Genomic DNA, 20,950 nt, shown 5'->3' on the forward strand with positions numbered 1-20,950 from the left:
CCCAGATCTATGGACCTTCAGAGAAGAAACCCCATGCAGACTGAGCCGTGCATTTCAATTTTTTAAAATCCTCATTAGCAGAGAAATTACTCCTGTCTGTCCTCAGTGAAGATGGAAAACATGTGGGCAGAAACCTCTCTAACCTTTTCTATATGCAAATACCATTCCTGTCACTCTTAAGCCTTCTGATCAACTCACCTTCATGATACACAGTCCCCCATCCATTCCAGTATCTCCATAGGTCTTTGTCTACCCTGAGGCTTTAAGGCATCTTATGGGAGTATTTTTAATCCTAAAAAAGAAGTTTGTGCTTACATACTTAATAAATCATAAATATGTCTTCGTTCCTAATATTTATGCAGTGTTTCTCATTTTCAAAGGACTTCTGCGTACTTTATCTTGCTTGATTCCCAAGTGTTTGTCCCCATTTAACAGAAGAGAAAGTAGGGCTCTGGGAAGTGAAGTGATTTGCCGAAAGTCCCACAAAGTTGACAAGAAAAGAGGTTGCATGGTATTTGATGGCCATCCCCCCCCCAAAAAAACAGAAAGTTTTTCTTAGAAGGCATGTAAGGGTTGGAAAATAACCCTTTTTGTCTTTTTGGTTTGTTTTGGTAGCTATCAGCATCTGATAATGGAAATATCTAGCAAGCGAAAGTGCAGCCTACCTTTCTGGTCAACCTGGGGGGTTTTCATTTATATAACTGGAGCTCAGAGCCTCTCATTCAACTTGTGGGATTTAGGTAGCTGCCAACTCAGTGCCACCTAATTGTTATTATGGTTCAGGCACTCTTTCAACCACCTTCCCTGTAACAATTTATGTGATCTTCACCACAACCCTGTGAGTAAAAGTGAAAATGAAAGTCATTCATTTGCATGTCCAACTCTTTGCGACCCCATGGACTACACAATCCATAGAGTTCTCCAGGCCAGAATACTGGAGTGGGTCGCCTTTCCCTTCTCCAGGGGATCTTCCCAACCCAGGGATCGAACCCAGGTGTCCCGCATTGCAGGTGGATTCTTTACCAGCTGAGCCACAAAGGTAGAGTAAAATCTGTCTAAATTCTGCTATAAGCAGTAAGCATCCATCACAGACTCTGATCTGATATGAAGCTGTGCAGACAGGACAAATACACTTCTTTTGATGCTGGAGGAATTTGGATCTCAGTAGGGTTAAATCCGGAGAAGGCAATGCACCCCACTCCAGTACTCTTGCCTGGAAAATCCCATAGACAGAAGAGCCTGGTAGGCTGCAGTCCATAGAGGGGCTAAGAGTCAGGCACAACTGAGAGACTTCCCTTTCACTTTTCACTTTCATTCATTGGAGAAAGAAATGGCAACCCACTCCAATATTCTTGCCTGGAGAATCCCAGGGACAGAGGAGCCTGGTAGGCTTCTGTCCATGGGGTCGCACAGAGTCGGACACGACTGAAGCGACTTAGCAGCAGCAGCAGCAGCAGGGTTAAATCACTTAGTGTTGGTCACACCGTGAGGCAGGCTTCTCTGGTGGCTCAGAGGGTAAAGAATCCGCCTGCCAATGCAGGAGACACAGGAGACCCATGTTCAGTCCCTGGGTTGGGCAGATCCCCTGGAGAAGGGAATGGCTACCCACTCAAGTACGTTTGCCTGGAGAATTCAATGGACAGAGGAGCCTAGTGGGCTACAGTCCATGGGGTCGCAAAGAGTTAGACCCACTGAGCAGCTAACACTTTCACAATTTCACGTTCACGCAGTGAGGCAGGGCTGGTACCCAGTGGCGCCCTCCCATGGTCAGACCAGTTGTCAAACATGCAGGTGGACGACTCCGGTGGACAGGGCTTCCCTGGTGGCTCAGCTGGGGAAGAATCCGCCTGCAATACTGGAGACTCTGGTTCGATTCCTGGGTTGGGAAGAGCCACTGGAGAAGGGATAGGCTACCCACTCCAGTATTCTGGGCTGGAGAATTCCATGGACTGCAGTCTGTGGGGTCGCAAAGAGTCGGACGCAACTTTCACGTGCTGGTGGACAGTGCTGTTGCCTCAAGCTCTCCTAGAATCCCCATCACCCCTGCTGCCCAGGCTTCTTCCCTGCAAGCCCTTCAGATCACTCTACAGTCCAGCGATTCCTCGGCCCCTGTTCCAGGGGTGGTTTTGCCTGGCTCTGGCAGGCTCCCTTTAGGAACTGGCATCAGGGAGACAAGAGCGGACACGCCGGAAGGGGAGGGGACCAGAGAAGAGTCGGCAGCCAGGGACAGAAGAATTTGAGGGTTGCCTGCTGCATGGGTGGTTTCATTTCCCCTCTGCATTATTACCTAAAAGACAAAATAGTTCTCGGCAACAGCAGAGGAAGTATTTCTCCTTTGTTTCACATTACCTGGAGAACTCTCAGAGTCTGAACGCGGAAACAACCCTGTCTGTGCCCTGGAGGCCTTAGAGGGAAGAGGACCAGCATTTGGAAAGAGCCAGAGGGCTGGAAACGAAGACTAAGTGGTCTCTCTTCTTCCTGTTAGGTGGATCCATGACAATGTGTCTGGGTGTGCGCTCAGTCATGTCCAACTCTGTGTCGCCACGGACTGCAGCCCGCCAGGCGTCTCTCTCCACGGAATTTTTCAGGCATGAATGCTGCAGTGGGTTGCCATTTCCTCCTCCAGGGGATCTTCCTGACCCAGGGATCGAACCTGTGTCTCTTGCGTCTCCTGCATCGGTAGGTGGATTCTTTGTCACTGGCGCCGCCTGGGGATCATCCATGACATTACACACACATAAAGCCCTCCTGTACCAGGTCAGGCCCTTACCTGGGCCTCTGTAAATGTATGTGTTTCTTTCTTGACTGAGTTAGGATGTTGAGTTGTTTTAAAAAGAGCTGTGGGTCAGATTTCAGCCTTGAATTTAGTAGGGGATTACTATAGGTCCAGAGCAGGCAGGCAGCAGCCCGGAGGGGGTTACCAAATAAGGAGATGCTGTTTGGGTAAAATAAAAAGTCTCTGAAATGGGCCGGTCATTATAAATATCAGTGGCATGCCTGTTTGCCGATGTCAGAAGGTGAATAGTAAAAGCGAGGATGTCTTAGAGAAGACCTGAGAGTAACTGATTCTTCTAAGTTAACCCTCTCAGTTCGTTCTCAGTCTCCTCAGGTGTTAACATGGAGAAAAGGACAGCAGATGAGGCATCCACCCGTCTGTACATATACACTCTCAGGGCACAAGGGGACAGAAGCAAAAACAGAAGCAAATATCACAGGGCGAGGAGTCAAGACCGTGACAGACGACCAACAAATGGAGCCTGGAAACCAGCAAGGGTTTGTGAAGAAGCGTTCCTTAGTCAACAAAGAGAGTCCACAAGATTCGCCTGTCGAGTTTAAGAGCCTCATTCTGACCAAGGGTAGAGCAGAGAGAGAACTGAGTCACAAGAGGCGGAAGATGCTGCATTACTCTGCCAGGACGCTAACTTGAGAGACAACAACAACAATTTATTCTCTCACGGTTCCAGAGCCCAGACTCCAAACGGAAGGTGTTGGGAGGGCCGTGCTGCCTCTGAAGGCTCCAGGGGACGAGCCTCTCTTGCGTCTTCCAGCCTCTGAGGCACCTGGCGCTCTGTGGCTGCTGGCAGCATCACTGCTGTCTGCCTCCGTCTTCACATAGCCTTCTCCTTTGCGTGTCTGTTGGTTTCCTTCCCTCCTTTTATTTTCTCTCTGTGTGTGAGTTTTTTCCTTCCAGTTCTATTGAGATATAACTGACATACAGCACTGTGTCAGTTACAGGGTCATGATCTGACTTACATACATCATGAAATGATGACCATAAAAAATTGTGAATATCCATCACCTCTTATACAGAATTGAGAAAAAAAAAAAACAACCCTTTTCTCTTTGTGATGAAAATTCTTCAGATTTACTCTCTTACCAACTTTCTCATATAGCACACAGCAGTGTTGATTATGCTTATCATGTTGTGCATTTCATCCCCAGCACTGATTTATCTCATATCTGGAAGTTCACACTTTCTGACTGCCTTCCTCCAACTCCACTTACCCACCCCCACCCCTCACACACCCCCACCCCCACCCCCTCACACCCCACCCACCCCCAACCACCACTCCCCACCTCTGGTAAACACAAATCTCATCTCTTCTTCTGTGAGTGTGTTTGTTTGTTGCGGTATGATGAACCTACTATGTCAGTCCCAGGCACAACTTTTCCTCTCCTTATAAGAACACTGGTCATTGAATTTAGGGCCTGCTCTAAATCCAGGATGATTTCAGTTCAGGATCCTTAATTACGTTGGCAAAGACCCTCCTTCCAAATAAGTCCACACTCTGAAATTCTGGGTGGATATAAATGTGGGGAGGGCACATTGTGCAACCCACTACCATGTGGGGCCTATTGCAGAAAATGGACAAAAGGGGAGACTATGCACTTATAATGGAGAAGGGAATGGCAACCCACGCCAGCACTCCTGCCTGGAGAATCCCATGGACTGGGAAGCCTGGCAGGCTACAGTCCATGGGGTTGCAAAGAGTCGGACAGGACTGAGCAAACACACACACACACACACACACACACACACAGACATACACACACACACACAGACATACACACACACACACATGCATTTATAAGATAGGAAATTAATACACATACACACCCACATACACACACACATGCATTTATAAGATAGGAAATTAATTTCCTCTTTGCGATTAGCCTGGCATTCTTACTACAGCCAACTATCTCATGATTATTGACAATTAAGAGTAAACTTGACCTTTATCTATATCCTGTAGAACAGAGGTTCCCAAATGCTCAGCGATAGAACAGCACTGATCCAAGGGCAGTTTTCACAGGCCAAAGCATCTTTGCCCACAAACCCAGCAAGCCCTGAGTTGAAACCCTGGGGCCTCCAGCTGCCCAGGCTCAGCTAAGGGGAATCACTGAATAGGGGTGATTTATAGGTACCGGGGGGCTTCCAGATGATACTAGTGGTAAAGAACCTCCCTGCTAAGGCAGGAGATGTAAGAGACAGGGGTTCAGTCCCTGGGTGGGGAGGATCCTCTGGGGGAGGGCATGGCAACCACTCCATTCTTCTTGCCTGGAGAATCCCATGGACAGAGGTGGGCTATAGTCCATAGGGTCGCAAAGAGTCAGACACGACTGAAGTGACTTAGCAGGCACGCATGCATAGGCACCTGGGTCCTACCACTCCCAGATTCTTCAGGGTCCAGTGAGGAATAAGTATAGCATCAGAGCTCTCAGTGAACTTTCTTCAGTTTACAAGAAACAGTCCAAATTTAGGGAAATGTCATGAAGAGTGTTACTTCCATTTTTTGTTACCAAATCTTTGAGAAACACAGTTTCATAGTGAATGATAAACACAAAATATAAGGATAAACTGAAAATTTCTGCTCTGCTTCATGGTATCTCATTGAATATATACCCACAAGCTGGCAAATGTGCATCACACTCACAATTATATAAATGTAATACCATGAAATAAAATTTCACGTTGCAATTCTCCTAAAGTCAAACACTAGGTATACATTTGTAAAACTATATTTCACCTGTATTTATTGTCAACTGACCTTTATGCTATGTCCTTTTTACTTTTTGTATGTCAAATTAGTATTTCTTTAATGAAATAATAGCAAAAATATATTTCTACCTCACAGAATTTAGAGAGGGCAACTTTTTGCTGTTTTGTACTTTAAGAAAATAGTGAATATATTTTACATTTAATGACTTATTAATCTACTGCTTTGCAACACAAAATAATTACAGAAATAGATTTCAGAATATAAAGGTTTTTCACCACAAGAAAACCTGCCATTTAAAGTCAAATTTAAAGGCTATATTGGTTAAAATACTACTATCTATAATGTCTTGCTTTACAGTTTGCAATTGAGGGAAGTCCTTTGGATGTCCTTTACACAATCAACTCCTGAAGTGCATTTATAACATGATCCCATTTTACATTTCAATCCAAAACTTCAAGAGCGTGGACTCTGCAAATCAAATGACAGCCATTGGTAGGCAAGGTATTTTATCTGTAGCCCCTACCCATCTAGTCAAAGCTATGTTTTTTCCAGTAGTCAGGTATGGATGTGAGAGTTGAACCATAAATAAGGCTAAGCACCAAAGAATTGATGCTTTTGAATTGTGGTTGTTGGAGAAAACTCTTGACGGTCTCTTGAACAACAAGATCAAACCAGTCAGTCCTAAAGGAAATCAACCCTGAATATTCATTAGCAGGACTGATGCTAAAGCTAAAGCTCCAATACTTTGGCCACCTGATGCAAAGAGCCATCTCAGTGAAAAAGACCCTGATGTTGAAGAAAATTGAAGGCAAAAAGAGAAGGGGGCAGCAAAGCATGAGATGGTTAGATAGCATCAACGACTCAATGGACATGACTTTCAGCAAACTCCAGGAGATAGTGGAGGACAGAGGAGCCTGGTATGCTGCAGTCCGTGCATTCACAGAGAGTCAGATATACCTTATCGACTGAATAAGAGCAAAAACTTCACCTGTCCTACCCACCTGAGTGCTCCCGAGGCACCTTGGGACCAGGCAGGTATAAAGGCTGGAGAGGTGGAAGCCATACCCAGACTGGGCATAGTCCTCGTGCCCGGGGCATTGGCTTCTCTTTTCCCTGGCCCTCTACTGTAACTGACCAGCATGTGACAGCTAACCACGACGACAGGGTCCCTGGATCGTTCTTCCAATCAGTTTCAGATGTCAAAAGACCCCGGTCCTCCTTGGGAAGGACACCCTCACCTCCTTGTATAAAGGAACTTGAACACCTACACTGTCCAAGGTGCCCCAAGGGGAGTGGCTTACAGTCTAATCGTGTTTTTTTGTCATTTCCTCATTGACGTTTCATCTGTGTAATTGCTTCTGTGCTTCTCTCCCTGTAAGCTTAGGGAGAAAAGGCAAAGCTTTCAAGTGCTTTACTAGGAATTGTTTTTGTCAGGAAAAGCACATAAGGCTGTCATCTAGTCTTCTGAATAATTTCAGGTTTTTAGAAACCATGGTCTTATTCAGTTCACTTTAACTGTTTCTGAATTACAACCAGAGACTTTATTTACCAATCTCCAGTGCAAAGAGATATGTCTGTTTTGTGGCTGACTTGCTTTCCGATTCTAACTCGTGGAAAACTAACCACATACTCACCTTTGCAGGTATACGATACACGCGTCTCTCTGGCTGATTACAGTGAACTCTCTTATTCGCCTCCATGGAGATGCATAGTTTAACTTGATGCATCATTGCTTGAATCCTGCATTCCAGAGAAGGAGCTGGTGTGGACACAAGGAGATAAGGAGTCTAAAAAAGATGAAAAGCGGTTTCATCTTGGTCTTTTTTACGCTTCTGCAAATCATACATAAAATACATTATGTCCTTGGAAATGGCCCTTTTCTCTCTCCTCCTACCATCGTGTCACAGTCTAATATATCATAGTGTGAGCCAGATATGAGCACCCTTTTGGACTGAGCTGGCCGGTAAATTAACTTATGCTAAACGGTTGTCTGCCCACGGCTGTCAACTCTGTCATCCTTGTCAGCCGCGTTTCCCTTCCCCCAGACATTTCATTTCACTGGGGATGACATTTCATTTCATTCTCAATACCGCTTCATCTCTTTGCAATGGATGAAATTTTTCAGCGAACAGCATACTCGCTGACCCTTCTGAAGCCGACAAGGATACTCTTACGCCCCCAACAAGTCCCATAATAAAACAGTTTGGATTTCCTTCCAGTCTCTCCCAAGCTTGTCTACACTTCGGAGGCTGAGTTCTTAAAAAGGAGAACCTCTCCCATCTTGCTCAAATTGCCAAACTGGATTTAAGCCTTCATGATAGACACACACCATCAAGAATAATCTGTCACGCGAAAGTCTTTAATAGTGGGCAAAGGTCACCTAGGAATCAGAGATAAAGATACTTTCTGAGCACTTCCAGTGTGACCTTGGGCGCTGGCCTGGTCTCAGAGTCATCTTAGGACATGATCCCCATGTGTTTTATGATAATAAGAAAAGATCTGTATTCTTGGCAAAGCAAATTTCTGGAGGTCTCCTAGAAATATACTGGGAACCTAAGTTCCTCCCACCTCTTCAGTCCCGATACATAATTACCTTTTCACACAACTATTTACTGAGGTCCCACAAAGTGCCAGGATTAGATATTGTACAAGGCTGAAAAAGATGGGTATGGCTTAGTTCCTCGTTGAGCTTATGGTCTGGCTGAGGATCTAGACAAGAAAACCATGAAGGAAAGAAGCTGGCAAGTATAGAATGCTGTGGGAGCACACAAAAAAATCCCTTACACAGGTCTTGGGAATCAGGAGGGCTTCCAAGAGGAAGCAATTTTAAGCTGAAACCTGAAAGGTGAGTGGAAATAAGATAAGGGAATCATGAAGGGACCAAAGTCCTGTGGGTTAAACATTGACCAGGTTTATTGTAGTAATCATTCACACACATACACACACCATTCTGCTGCTGCTGCTGCTAAGTTGCTTCAGTCGTGTCTGACTCTGTGCGACCCCATAGACGGCAGCCCACCAGGCTCCTCCGTCCATGGGATTCTCCAGGCAAGAGTCTAACTGAAATCTTACTATTTCATGCTCTTCTGAAATGTGAGGTGCAATTTCTGGTTCTACTGCCCAATCTCTACAGCTTGGGCTTGACTAAGTCCTCTCCTGACATCACAGATCAGAAGCTCCTAGGAGGAGAAACATCTAACTCTTTTGTACAACAACAATTACCAAAGTGACAATGACTCAAAAAACGACAATAACTCACATGTGTTAGTTTCCAAAGCACTAGCATGTGACATTTCATTCGATTCTTGCAGTTTGATAGATTTTATTATTCCCATTTAACAGATGAAGAAACTGAGGCTCAAAGAAGTTAAATGATTAGACCATAGCCACACAACTTGTAAGGAGCAAATTAGGGCTCATATCAAGATCTAACAGAAGTTAGGATTTGTAAAACGCTTTGAACAGTGTCTGGCTCATAGTAAACGATACATGGGTGTTGGTTAAATAAATAACCTAAAGTGCTTATAAAAGAGGCTTTATGATTTCCCAAATAGAGCTTTCCCCTCAATCACAATGGTCTCTCTTATGTCCTGTGGAGCAGTAGAGCTCCTTGAGGGCTTATTGGAGGTCACCTTAGGGATTCGAGGACAAGGCCGAGTTATTGGGGCTTAAGGCCACCCTACCCCCCACACATACAGCAACCAGGACTCTGCTTCCCCTGCCCCAGCAGTTCATCTGCTTGAAGACTTTCCTGGGGAGCAGGGGGATGCAGGGGGGCCGCTTTGCCAGTGGCCCAGCATGCATGTAGTCTTTTTAAACTGAAGTATGGTTGATTTATGGAGAAGGAAATGGCAACCCACTCCAGTGTTCTTGCCTGGAGAATCCCAGGGACGGGGGAGCCTGGTGGGCTGCCGTCTATGGGGTCGCACAGAATCAGACATGACTGAAGCGACTTAGCAGCAGCAGCAGCAGCAGTATGTGTATATTAATCCCAAAGAGTTGGACACGATTGAGCGACTGAGCATGCACTCTTTCCCCTTTGGTAATGCTAAGTTTGTTTTCTATGTCTGTGAATCTGTTTCCATTTTATAAATAAGTTCATCATTTTTTAGATGCCACATATAAGCACTGTGTGCTATTTGTCTTTCTCTATATGGCTTATTTTACTTAGTATGATAATCTCTAAATTCATCTATGTTCCTGCAAATGGCATTATTTCACTTTTTTTATAGCTGAGTAATATTTTATTGTATATATACCACATCTTTATCCATTCACCTGTCAATGGACATTTAGGTTGCTTCCATGTCTTGATCCTTTTAAATACTGCTTCAATGAACATTAGGGTGCGTATATTCTTTAAGTACTGTTTTGGGGTGATGATGACGTTATTGGGAAGCTGTAACCTAAATGTGAGGAAGAGAAACAATAGCTTCCTAATTTCCAAATACTGTGTCCCCTGGGGGAGAAGAGTTTATATTAAGGGAATAGTAGATCGAAGTAGCATTATTTCCTGGGCATGGTGGGGTGGAACCCAGAACTTTTGAGAGATTTAAATTTAAACCTTGAACCTTCAACTGGCTAGGGTAAGCCTCAGGTTTATCATTTGTAATAATGGCACCAACACATTCCCTTTCTAGGACTTTCATGAGGATGCCCTGTTTGCTTCTCTGTTGTATCCTGATGCCTAGAACAGTGCCTGGCACATGGTGGGTGTTCAATGAATAGTGGTTAAATGAACGACAACTATGAAACTTTCTATATAACCAGCATTTGACTCTTTGAAGACGTGTTACTTTTTTCCTGGAAAGATGAATCAACTGAATGGAGACAGAGAATGTTTTTGGAGAGGAGGTAGAACGAGACAATGATAATAGGTAACCCTTACAGGCTCATACACCAGATTCTATTCTACATGTTCATGTGCCTGCCTGTAAGTCACTTCAGTCGTGTCCAACTCTGTGCAATCCTATAGACTGTAGCCTGCCAGGCTCCTCTGTCCATGGGATTGCCACGCGCTCCTTCAGGGGATCTTTCTGACCCAGGGATCAAACCTGCATCTCTTGCATCTCTTATATTGGAAGGCAAATTCTTTACCACTAGTGCCACCTGGGAAGCCCTTACCAGTTCACACATATTATTAAATAATGCTGTGCTCTTAGGACAGTTACTTAACCTCCCTCTGCCTTGGTTTTTCCAACTCTAAAGCAGAAATAGTAAAAGCACTGACCTCATATGACCTCATAGCCTTGCTGTGAGAGCAAAGTCAGTTAGTCCATATACAGTTCTTATAACAATTCCTCGTATACAGTAAGTCCTCAATATGCTTTAATTCTGATTAGGTTATGAAATCACTACTCCATGTCTTACCAACGTGCTGTTTTGAGATGGGGTCAAGGTAGGCAGCAGGAGCATTCACCAGAGGACATAGGATGTAAGCTGGGCCTTCACTCAGGATGGGTGGGCAGAGTGGAGTGGGAAGGGCATCCAGGAGGAGGCAGGATGTGGGGGACAGAGTTAGTCATCTTTTAAAATGCCTGCCTCCCAGCCTGACCGTTTACTAGTTTTTCCCTGTGTAATAGCAGGACACTATCTGCCTCACAGGTTTATTGCTGTTCGGTTGTTATATGGGATAAGGAACATAAAATTCTGAGCACAGTGTCAGCACACTGGAAGCCTTCAACATAGGTAGCTTGTGTTACTACTGCTGGGCAGAAATACAAGTTTGTGAGAGATCTGAGAGACTAGCATTGAAACGTGTATATTACCATATGTGAAACAGATCGCCAGTCCAGGTTCGACGCATGAGACAGGTGCGCAGGGCCGGTGCACTGGGATGACCCAGAGGGATGGGATGGGGAGGGAGGTGGGAGGGGGGTTCAGGATGGGGAACACAAGTACACCCATGGCGGATTCATGTCAATGTATGGCACAACCTCTACAGTGTTGTGAAGTAGTTAGCCTCCAATTAAAATAACTTAAAAAAAAAAAAAAAAGAAGAAGTTTGTGAGACCATGAGGAAACTCACCACTTCCATCTAGGAACTGATCTAGCCCTGGCTCCCTAGATCCTATCATTAACTTAGTGATTTTTTTCACCTACATAAGACCTATTATTAGCACAAACCTGCTTTACGTAGAGCCTTAAATTTTAATGGTTTGGAATTGGGGAGTGGAGAGTGGGACCTGATTTTGACTAGACTATTTAGAATAACTTTCATTCTTATATTGGTTAAGGTTAAAGTTACTGAGAAACGGAATCACTAGCAAGTAAACCCAATAGTAACTGAAGTGGGGCAGGGAGTGGCGGGGGAGGCGGGGATTGCTCTCATCCCACCCTTGCATGCAGGCAGCCTCATGCTCCCTGTAAGTCACCTTGCTGCTGGGGCAGGAGGGAGTAACACGAGCCAGATGCCTTTGCAGCCACTCCTTAACATACTTGATATGAACTTCAAGCTCCCAAAATAATTTCCCTGACCTCAGCATTCTTCTGGACTCGGGTTTTCCTTACTTGATCTCTCAGCCAACCCTACCCTCAGATTTATTCTAGAAGCAAAAGCTTGGGTCCCCTCTAACTTTTTCTTTCATATCTAGGGCAGGAATTGCTGTTTTGATCATTGTTTGGTTTCCTTGTGAAGATTCCATGCACATATGGAATGGAAGGGCATTTTCTCCTTGGAGCTTTATTGCACCCAATCGTGGCTTCTTGTAGATTTATCCACAACCTTTACAAAGTCCCAGTGGCTTCACGGACCTGTCTTCTACAGTCTACATTTGGCGATACTGTAAATGTACACCCTTTCTTTCTTATATACAGCACGTGCGTGCGTGCTAAGTCACTTCAGTCATGTCCAACTCATGTGAGACCCTATGGACTGTAGCCCAGCACACTCCTCTGTCCGTGGGATTCTCCAGGCAAGACTGAAGTGGGTTGCCATGCCCTCCTCGAAGGGATCTTCCCAACCCAGGGATCAAACTCCTGTCTCTTATGTCTCCTACATTGGCAGGCGGGTTCTTTATCACTAATGCCACCTGGGAAGCCCTATATACAGCACAGAAAATATCAAATTAAAAATCTCTGCATTCTTCCAGCTTGGCTTTCTTGCCCTGTATTTCACCTGTCTAGGCCTAGGACACTCTGCAGGAAAGCTTCCAGCCTAAAGCAGCTCACACCAAGCTCTTCTCTGTACTTTAGAAATTCTTGTGCTGTGCTGACTTGAAACTTAACATACAACAGCTTTATTATCCAGTATGTTTATTCTGTCTCCCCAACCAGATGGCAAAATCTAAGGTAGGGATGAGGTCTTCAATGACTCTTTATCCCCTCTCACTACCTAACAATGCATTGGCAGAGTAGGCTCTCGAAATATCTTCCTCCAACGTGACACTCCTCCTTCCAGTTCAGAAATACCTCAACTTATACTGATTCTATGATTGAGTCGTTATTTTCTTTGCTCTGAAAAAAGAAAATATGTCATTCTGAAGACATTAGCTTGGGGTCTGTGGGGTTCAGTTTTTAAACCTTATGTTTTGGATACTTCCCCAGATGATGACATCACCATGTGTCAAAATGAGCATTTCCTGGAGACAGAGATTCAGCCAGGGACTAATTCTGGACTCTGTGTTCAGCTGCTAGAGAGCCACGGCCTCAGACAGTCCTATTTATTAGTTGGATTTGGCAAGGGGAGCTAATTCCTTGCTAAAATATACAAGCAAGCTATTAAAAATAACATTCAAAGAAGAAAATTAAAACTAATGTGCAAAAGACCAAATTGCTTAACTCAAATACAAGTTTAGAAAAACAATTCTACTAAAATTTCTTTACGTATTTATTGGTAACACTGAAGCGTTTGACAAAGAAAAGTCAGAGGTGGGATGTTGGCTCAATCTCCTCAGAGACCAAGGGTTTGTTTTTTCTTTTTTTTTAACATGCTGTGTAGCTTCGAATAACAAAAACTTTATATATGGTACTGAAATCTGAAGCAAATTTTGTAATCACATCCTTTTGCTGGAGAAAATCCAAAACTTTATTTGGATTCTTAGAAGACACTATTAATTAGAAGAGATTTAAAAACTACAGGTAACCTTCCTACATATTACTCTGAGTTTAATAGGAGAGGTGTAGACACTTCCAAATTACCTTTATTCCAAGTACACCTCAAATGTCAATGCATTTTTTACTTCTTTTAAAGTCAACCAAAAAAAACCCACCAAAAAATTCTATAAATTTACAATCTTAAAATTAAAAAAAAAAAAAAAAGAAAACCCCACAGGTAGTATTTATCCAAAGTCTAAGCTTTTATAAGGTTCTCCTGGGCCTATGGAACTTGACTAGGATTTCTAGAGTTGCTCTCCAGAGCTTTGAACATCTGCATTCCTCATAGCAGTGGGCCACTTAGTCATTAAAAAGTGTTAGCTTTTTAGTTTGCCTGGTTAAAAATGTAGTATCAGCTCCCTCAGGTCCTACAAAACCCACTAGAAGTACTTAACAGATTTCCCACACAGTGAACCATTCTCTGGGCAGCTAATTAGGAGCTGGGCCTTTCCTAGACTCAGGTGCTTTTGAAAAAAGTGAGTGAAAGTCGCTCAGTCATATCTGACTTTTTGCGACCCCATGGTCTACACAGTCCATGGAATTGTCCAGACCAGAATACTGGAGTGGGTAGCCTTTCCTTTCTCCAGGGGATCTTCCCAATCCAGGGATCAAATCTGGTCTCCTGCATTGCAGGCGAATTCTTCACCAGCTGAGCCACCAGGGAAGCCTGCAATGCAGGAGACCTGGGTTTGATCCCTGGATTGGGAAGATCCCCTGGAGGAGGCATGGCAACCCACTCCAGTATTCTTGCCTAGAGAATCCCCATGGACAGAGGAGTCTGGTGGGCTACAGTTCATGGGGTTGCAAAGAGTCGGACACAACTGCGCGACTAAGCACAACACAACACATATGTCTGAGCTGATCAGCAAAGTGTGTCTTTTTCACACATTATTGAAAGTAAAAAAAAAAGGTTGCCTGAGCTTGTGAAGAAGATCCTTAAAGATAAAAATCAAAAGAGCCAGGGGCGTTATGTGAGATAGTTTTTAAGAAATCTGACTTCTGGGTAATGAAACAAGGTGGAGGTAGAGCACTATGAGAAAAAAAACGTATTTTCAGTGTATAATTTTAAAGATGCCTGCTCCTGTCAATGTGCTCGTCACAAAGCCGTGAGTGGCACTCCAGCTGGGAACTGTGGACACACAAGTGACGATGGAATTTGTTGGTAAGAATGGCAAATAGTTCTAAAAATATATATTCTATATATATTCTAAATATATTCTATCTTTTATGTTAAGGATATCTGCAGAATATGATTAAAACAGCAAAGACTCAAGATAAAAAATTAGAGAATGAATCCTATCTGTTGTGTTTCCCATGTCCTAAAATATACTTTTATTCCACACCTTCTTGAGCCCCAGTCTGTAATACAGACCAACACATCATGTTACTGTGTGTGTGTGTGTTAGTCGCTCAGTCATGTCCAACTCTTTGTGACCCCATGGGGTATAGCCCACCAGGCTCCTCTGCCCATAGGATTCTTCAGGCAAGAATACCAGAGTGGCTTGCCATCTCCTTCTCCAGGGGATCTTCCTCACCCAGGGATTGAACCTGGGTCTCCTGCTTTGCAGGCAGACTCTTTACCATCTGAGCCACCAGAGAAGTTATACTAGATAAGAAAAAAAAAAAAGAGAGAGAGAAATCATTTATTAGACAATCATTTGTTTTTAAACATTTATTTTGCCTTTTGTCATTGTTTATCCCCTCCTCAAGGGTTTTCAAGTCCTCCTTTTGAGGCTTAAACTTTTAAAAACATGGCTTTCAAATGGATTATTTACTTCTTTTCCAATAGTATTGAGGATGTTTTATTCCAAGGAGAATGTTTATTCCCAATAAGGGCATTCTGCTAAGTCACTTCAGTCGTGTCCGACGCTGTGCAACCCCATAGATGGCAGCCCACCAGGCTCTGCCATCCCTGGGATTCTCCAGGCAAGAACACTGGAGTGGGTTGCCATTTGGCCTAACATAATTCAAGCTGTCCCTGAAAACCACACCTTGAAACAGAAAATTAGGAGAACCGTGGTTATTAGTCTACCTGTGCTTCCTAATTACACACAGTAGTCATAATATTTATAAAGAAGTGACAGGAAGGGAATCGAGAATGTTAATAGGAGACTGCTGAAATCTATTTTGCTTTATAAAGATGGATGTCTTGCAGCATAACCTTATCTATTTGCTCCATAGACCTGCTTTTTTCTTCTAGGTTTATCTTAGTATAAAGGAAATGGTTTCACCACTTTGGGACGGTGCATTGGGAGGAGAGATCTTAGATGAGCTCTGTTTCAGTCCTATTTCAGGAAAGGGAAGAGCTGTCTTACTCACCCGCTGCCATCTCAGAAGTGTCTAAGGTTGATCCACCCTTCTCTTGGGCTGTTGAAGGCTAGGCTGCTCCTGTGGGAAAGTGGGTAACATCTGCCAAGGTCTTGGGGCTGAGACTGGATCATTTTTGCAAGGTGGTGTCAACTGAAAAAATACTCACAACTTAAAAGTTGAGAATAATGTTTTATTCGGTAGAAATTTTGGATACTTCAAGCCCAAGAGACAGCATCTCAAGTGACCCTGAGAGAACTGCTCCAAGGAGGCGAGGGGAGGAGCCAGGTTTTATAGAAGTTCTGCAACAAAGGGCAGGGAGTCTGAACAATAATAACAATATTATTGCTAATTAAAGAAAACCAGATAACCCAAGTTAAGGAATTTAGCACTTTTCTATGTATGGGAAGATGCAAGAGTCTGGATTCACTGAAATCATTCCTTTCTTATGCACCTCAGCTATCAAGACAGTATCTTGTGTTTTGACATCCTGAGCTTCCTCTCCTCCGGGTTCACCCTAGGGAGTGGCTGCAGTCTAATGGCTGCTAGATGGCAGGGATTCTTCTCCTTCCTGAGTTCCCTGAGGGCTCACTGGGTCACATAAGAGGGTTGCAATCGGTAATGACTGTGACATCCTTGTTTACTGATATGGCAAGAAATATTCCATTGATCAGTTTCCTCTCTTGGACCAAAATTCAGCCAATATTTGGGAGACATATCATGACCAATTTTTGTCCCACAGTGCTGGGAGGTTCATCTCAGAGCAAGCAAAATTTCGTATTGATGTGCCATTCCAGAAGTGCTAATTTTTGGACTAGGCCCAACGATAGTTAATAAAAGATTCTATGGATCCTGTCTTACTAGTCAAGAAATGTTTTCCCTTGTTGTGTCTTCCGATATCTAGAGTTGCACTATTATAATCGCTGATTGCATATAGAACTGTATATCTGATCAACTGCTTCAAGTCACCTAGTCATCATTATTGTTGTTGGAGGCCTAAACAATCTTATAAAATAGACAAGATATAAGTAATATAGCTAGTAACATTGACAAAGTCATAGTGTAGCAGAGACACAAGCCTAAACAATTTGGAAACAAAGAACAAATTAAAACAATGATTAGTACAACTAGTTGTAATCCAATTGCAATAAACCATCAAGTCCACAGGAGAGACACTTAGAGAAGCCAAATTCTGGCAGGATCAGGTAGAGAGAAAAAGATAAATGCTTTATCTTGGCTTACAAAGGTATACTTTATCAAATTGTGCTCACAGTACAAGAGAAAAGTTTTATTAGAAAACAAAGATTCAATCTAGTTTATTTTCCAAAGTCATAAAGTTATAAATTATATTCATCAGTTTATTTAGTCTCATGTAATTGATTCCTATGTCTGCATAAAGTAATCAGATTTTTTAAAATTAATTTTGCCATTTTTACCCAATTCAGTGCTATTGGGGCTTCCCTGGTAGCTCAGAGATTAAAGCATCTGCCTGCAATGTGGGAGACCTGGGTTCGATCCCTGGGTCGAGAAGATCCCCTGGCGAAGGAAATGGTAACCCACTCCAGTATTCTTGCCTGGAGAATTCCATGGACAGAGGAGCCTGGTGGCTACAGTCCACAGGTTCGCAAAGAGTAGGACACAACTGAGCGACTTCACTTTCATTTTCAGTGGTATTATCTACAGGCTATCTGAAACTTATACTTGTTTCAAAAGTTCTTTATATGAGTTTTTTTGAAAATCTACATTTTGTAAAAGCAATGTAAAATTATGACTGTCTATAAAGGACAGAACTTAAAATAGCATGGCTAATGTAATTAGCAAGAAACTTGTATATTTCTTCAACATACAACATTTTAGGTTAATAATTAGAATTATGACTAATAACATTCAATTCAGTTCAGTTCAGTTGCTCAGTCATGTCTGACTCTTTGCGACCCCATGAATTGCAGCATGTCAGGCCTCCCTGTCCATCACCAACTCCCGGAGTTCACTCAGACTCATGTCCATTGAGTCAGTGATGCCATCCAGCCATCTCATCCTCTGTCATCCCCTTTTCCTCCTGCCCACAATCCCTCCCAGCATCAGAGTCTTTTCCAATGAGTCAACTCTTCGCATGAGGTGGCCAAAGTACTGGAGTTTCAGCTTTAGCATCATTCCTTCCAAAGAACACCCAGTACTGATCTCCTTTAGAATTGACTGGTTGGATCTCCTTGCAGTCCAAGGGACTCTCAAGAATCTTCTCCAACACCACAGTTCAAAAGCATCAGTTCTTCGGTGCTCAGCTTTCTTCACGGTCCAACTCTCACAGCCATTCATGACTACTGGAAAAACCATAGCCTTGACTAGATGGACCTTTGTTGGCAAAGTAATGTCTTTGCTTTTGAATATGCTATCTAGGTTGGTCATAACTTTCCTTCCAGGGAGTAAGCGTCTTTTAATTTCACGGCTGCAATCACCATCTACAGTGATTTTGGAGCCCCCAAAAATAAAGTCTGACACTGTTTCCACTGTTTCCCCATCTATTTGCCATGAAGTGATGGGACTGGATGCCATGATCTTAGTTTTCTGAATGTTGAGCTTTAAGCCAACTTTTTCACTCTACATCAGGACATATCAGATGTTAGAGATTCCATTTACATTTTGGAATATTTATATTGATGACATTTATCCATGCATTGCAACCTAAAGTTTACTTCCAATCATTTGATAATATTTCTGAATTTAAAATCCCAAATAAATGTAGGTTAGCATTCCTCTCTAAGATGTCCCAGAGATGTTTCATTGAAGCATCCAGCGTCAGCGGGAGGCTAAAAGAGCTTTACTTAGATTTTGTCATTTGGAAAGTTTGTTTAAAAAAATCAAAAAGTTTTATAATGCAACAGGATCATAAGTCATTGAAACAATACTTTTTCATTTAACCAAAGTGACAAAAGAAAACAAACAGAGATCACTTGAGGACACAGAAACTCACACCATCTGTTATCAGAAAGAGGCACTTCTAATAGAGAAATCAACTTTCTGTCTTGCATTATTAGCTTACTAAACAAAATTTATTTAATTAACTTCAAACTAAATTTAATTATGTGATTGTGGTTTTCAGTCTGTCTGCCCTCTGATGGAGAAGGATAAGAGGCTTGTGGAAGTTTCCTGATGGGAGAGACTGACTGAGGGGGAAATTGGGTCTTGTTCTGAAGGGTGGGGCCATGCTCAGTAAATCTTTAATCCAATTTTCTGTTCATGGGTGGAGCTGAATTCCCTCCCTGCTGTTTCAGTTCAGTCACTTAGTCCTGTCTGACTCTTTGCGACCCCATGGACTGCAGCACACCAGGACTCCCTGTCCATCACCAACTCCTGGAGTTTACCCAAAGCCATGTCCATTGAGTCAGTGATGCCATCCAACCATCTCATCCTTTGTCATCCCCTTCTCCTCCAACCTTCAATCTTTCCCAGCATCAGGGTCTTTTCCAATGAGTCAACTCTTTGCATCAGGTGACCAAAGTATTGGAGTTTCAGCTTCAGCATCAGTCCTTCCAATGAACGCTCAGGACTGATCTCCTTTAGGATGGACTGGTTGGAACTCCTTGCAGTCCAAGGGACTCTCAAGAGTCTTCTCCAACACCACAGTTCAAAAGCATCAATTCTTTGGCACTCAGCTTTCTTTATAGTCCAACTATCACATCCATACATGACCACTGGAAAAACCATAGCCTTGACTAGACAGACCTCTGTTGGCAAAGTAACATTTCTGCTTTTTAATATGCTGTCTAGGTTGGTCATAGCTTTTCTTACAAGGATCAAGCATCTTTTAATTTCATGGCTGCAGTCACCATCTGCAGTGATTTTGGAGCCCCCCAAAATAAAGTCTGAAACTGTTTTCATTGTTTCCCCATCTATTCGCCATGAAGTGATGGGACCGGATGCCATGATCTTTGTTTCTTGAATGTTGAGTTTTAAGTCAACTTTTTCAGTCTCCTCCTTCACTTTCATCAAGAGGCTCTTTTCACTTTCTGCCATAAGGGTGGTGTCATCTGTGAATCTGAGGTTATTAATATTCTCCTGGCAATCTTGATCCCAGCTTGTGCTTTATCCAGCCTGGCATTTCACATGATGTATTCTGCATATAAGTTAAATAAGCAGGGTGACAATATACAGCCTTGACATACTCCTTTCCCATTTTAGAACCAATTTGTTGTTCCATGTCCGGTTCTAACTGTTGCTTCTTGACCTGTATACAGATTTCTCAGGAGGCAGATAAAGCGGGCTGGTATTCTCATCTCTTGAAGAATTTTCCACAGTTTCTTGTGATCTACCCAGTCAAAGACTTTGGCATAGTCAATAAAGCAGAAATAGATGTTTTTCTGGAATTCTCTTTTTCTATGATCCAGTGGATGTTGGCAATTTGATCTGGTTCCTCTGCCTTTTCTAAATCCAGCCTGAACATCTGGAAGTTCATGGTTCATGTACTGTTGAAGCCTGGCTTGGAGAATTTTGAGCATTACTTTGCTAGCGTGTGAAATGAGTGCAGTTGTGCAGTAGTTTGAACATTCTTTGGCATTGCCTTTCTTTGGGACTGGAATGAAAACTGACCTTTTCCAGTCCTGTGGCCACTGCTGAGTTTTCCAAATTTGCTGGCATATTGAGTGCAGCACTTTCACAGCATCATCTTTTAGGATTTGAAATAGCTCAACTGGAACTCCATCACCTGTACTAGTTATGTTCGTAGTGATGCTTCCTAAGGCCCACTTGACTTCACATTCCAGGATGTCTGGCTCTAGGTGAGTGATCACACTGTCATGGTTATCTGGGTCATGAAGATCCTTTTTGTACAGTTCTTCTGTGTAGTCTTGCCACCTCTTAATATTTTCTGCTTCTGTTAGGTCCATACCATTTCTGTTGTTTATTGTGCCCATCTTTGCATGAAATGTTCCCTTGGTATCTCTAATTTTCTTGAAGAGATCTTTAGTCTTTCCTATTCTATTGTTTTCCTCTATTTCTTTGCACTGATCACTGAGGAAGGCTTTCTCATCTCTCCTTGCTATTCTTTG

The sequence above is a fragment of the Bos mutus genome, chromosome 17, assembly GCF_027580195.1.
Source record: "Bos mutus isolate GX-2022 chromosome 17, NWIPB_WYAK_1.1, whole genome shotgun sequence".
NCBI lineage: Eukaryota > Metazoa > Chordata > Mammalia > Artiodactyla > Bovidae > Bos > Bos mutus.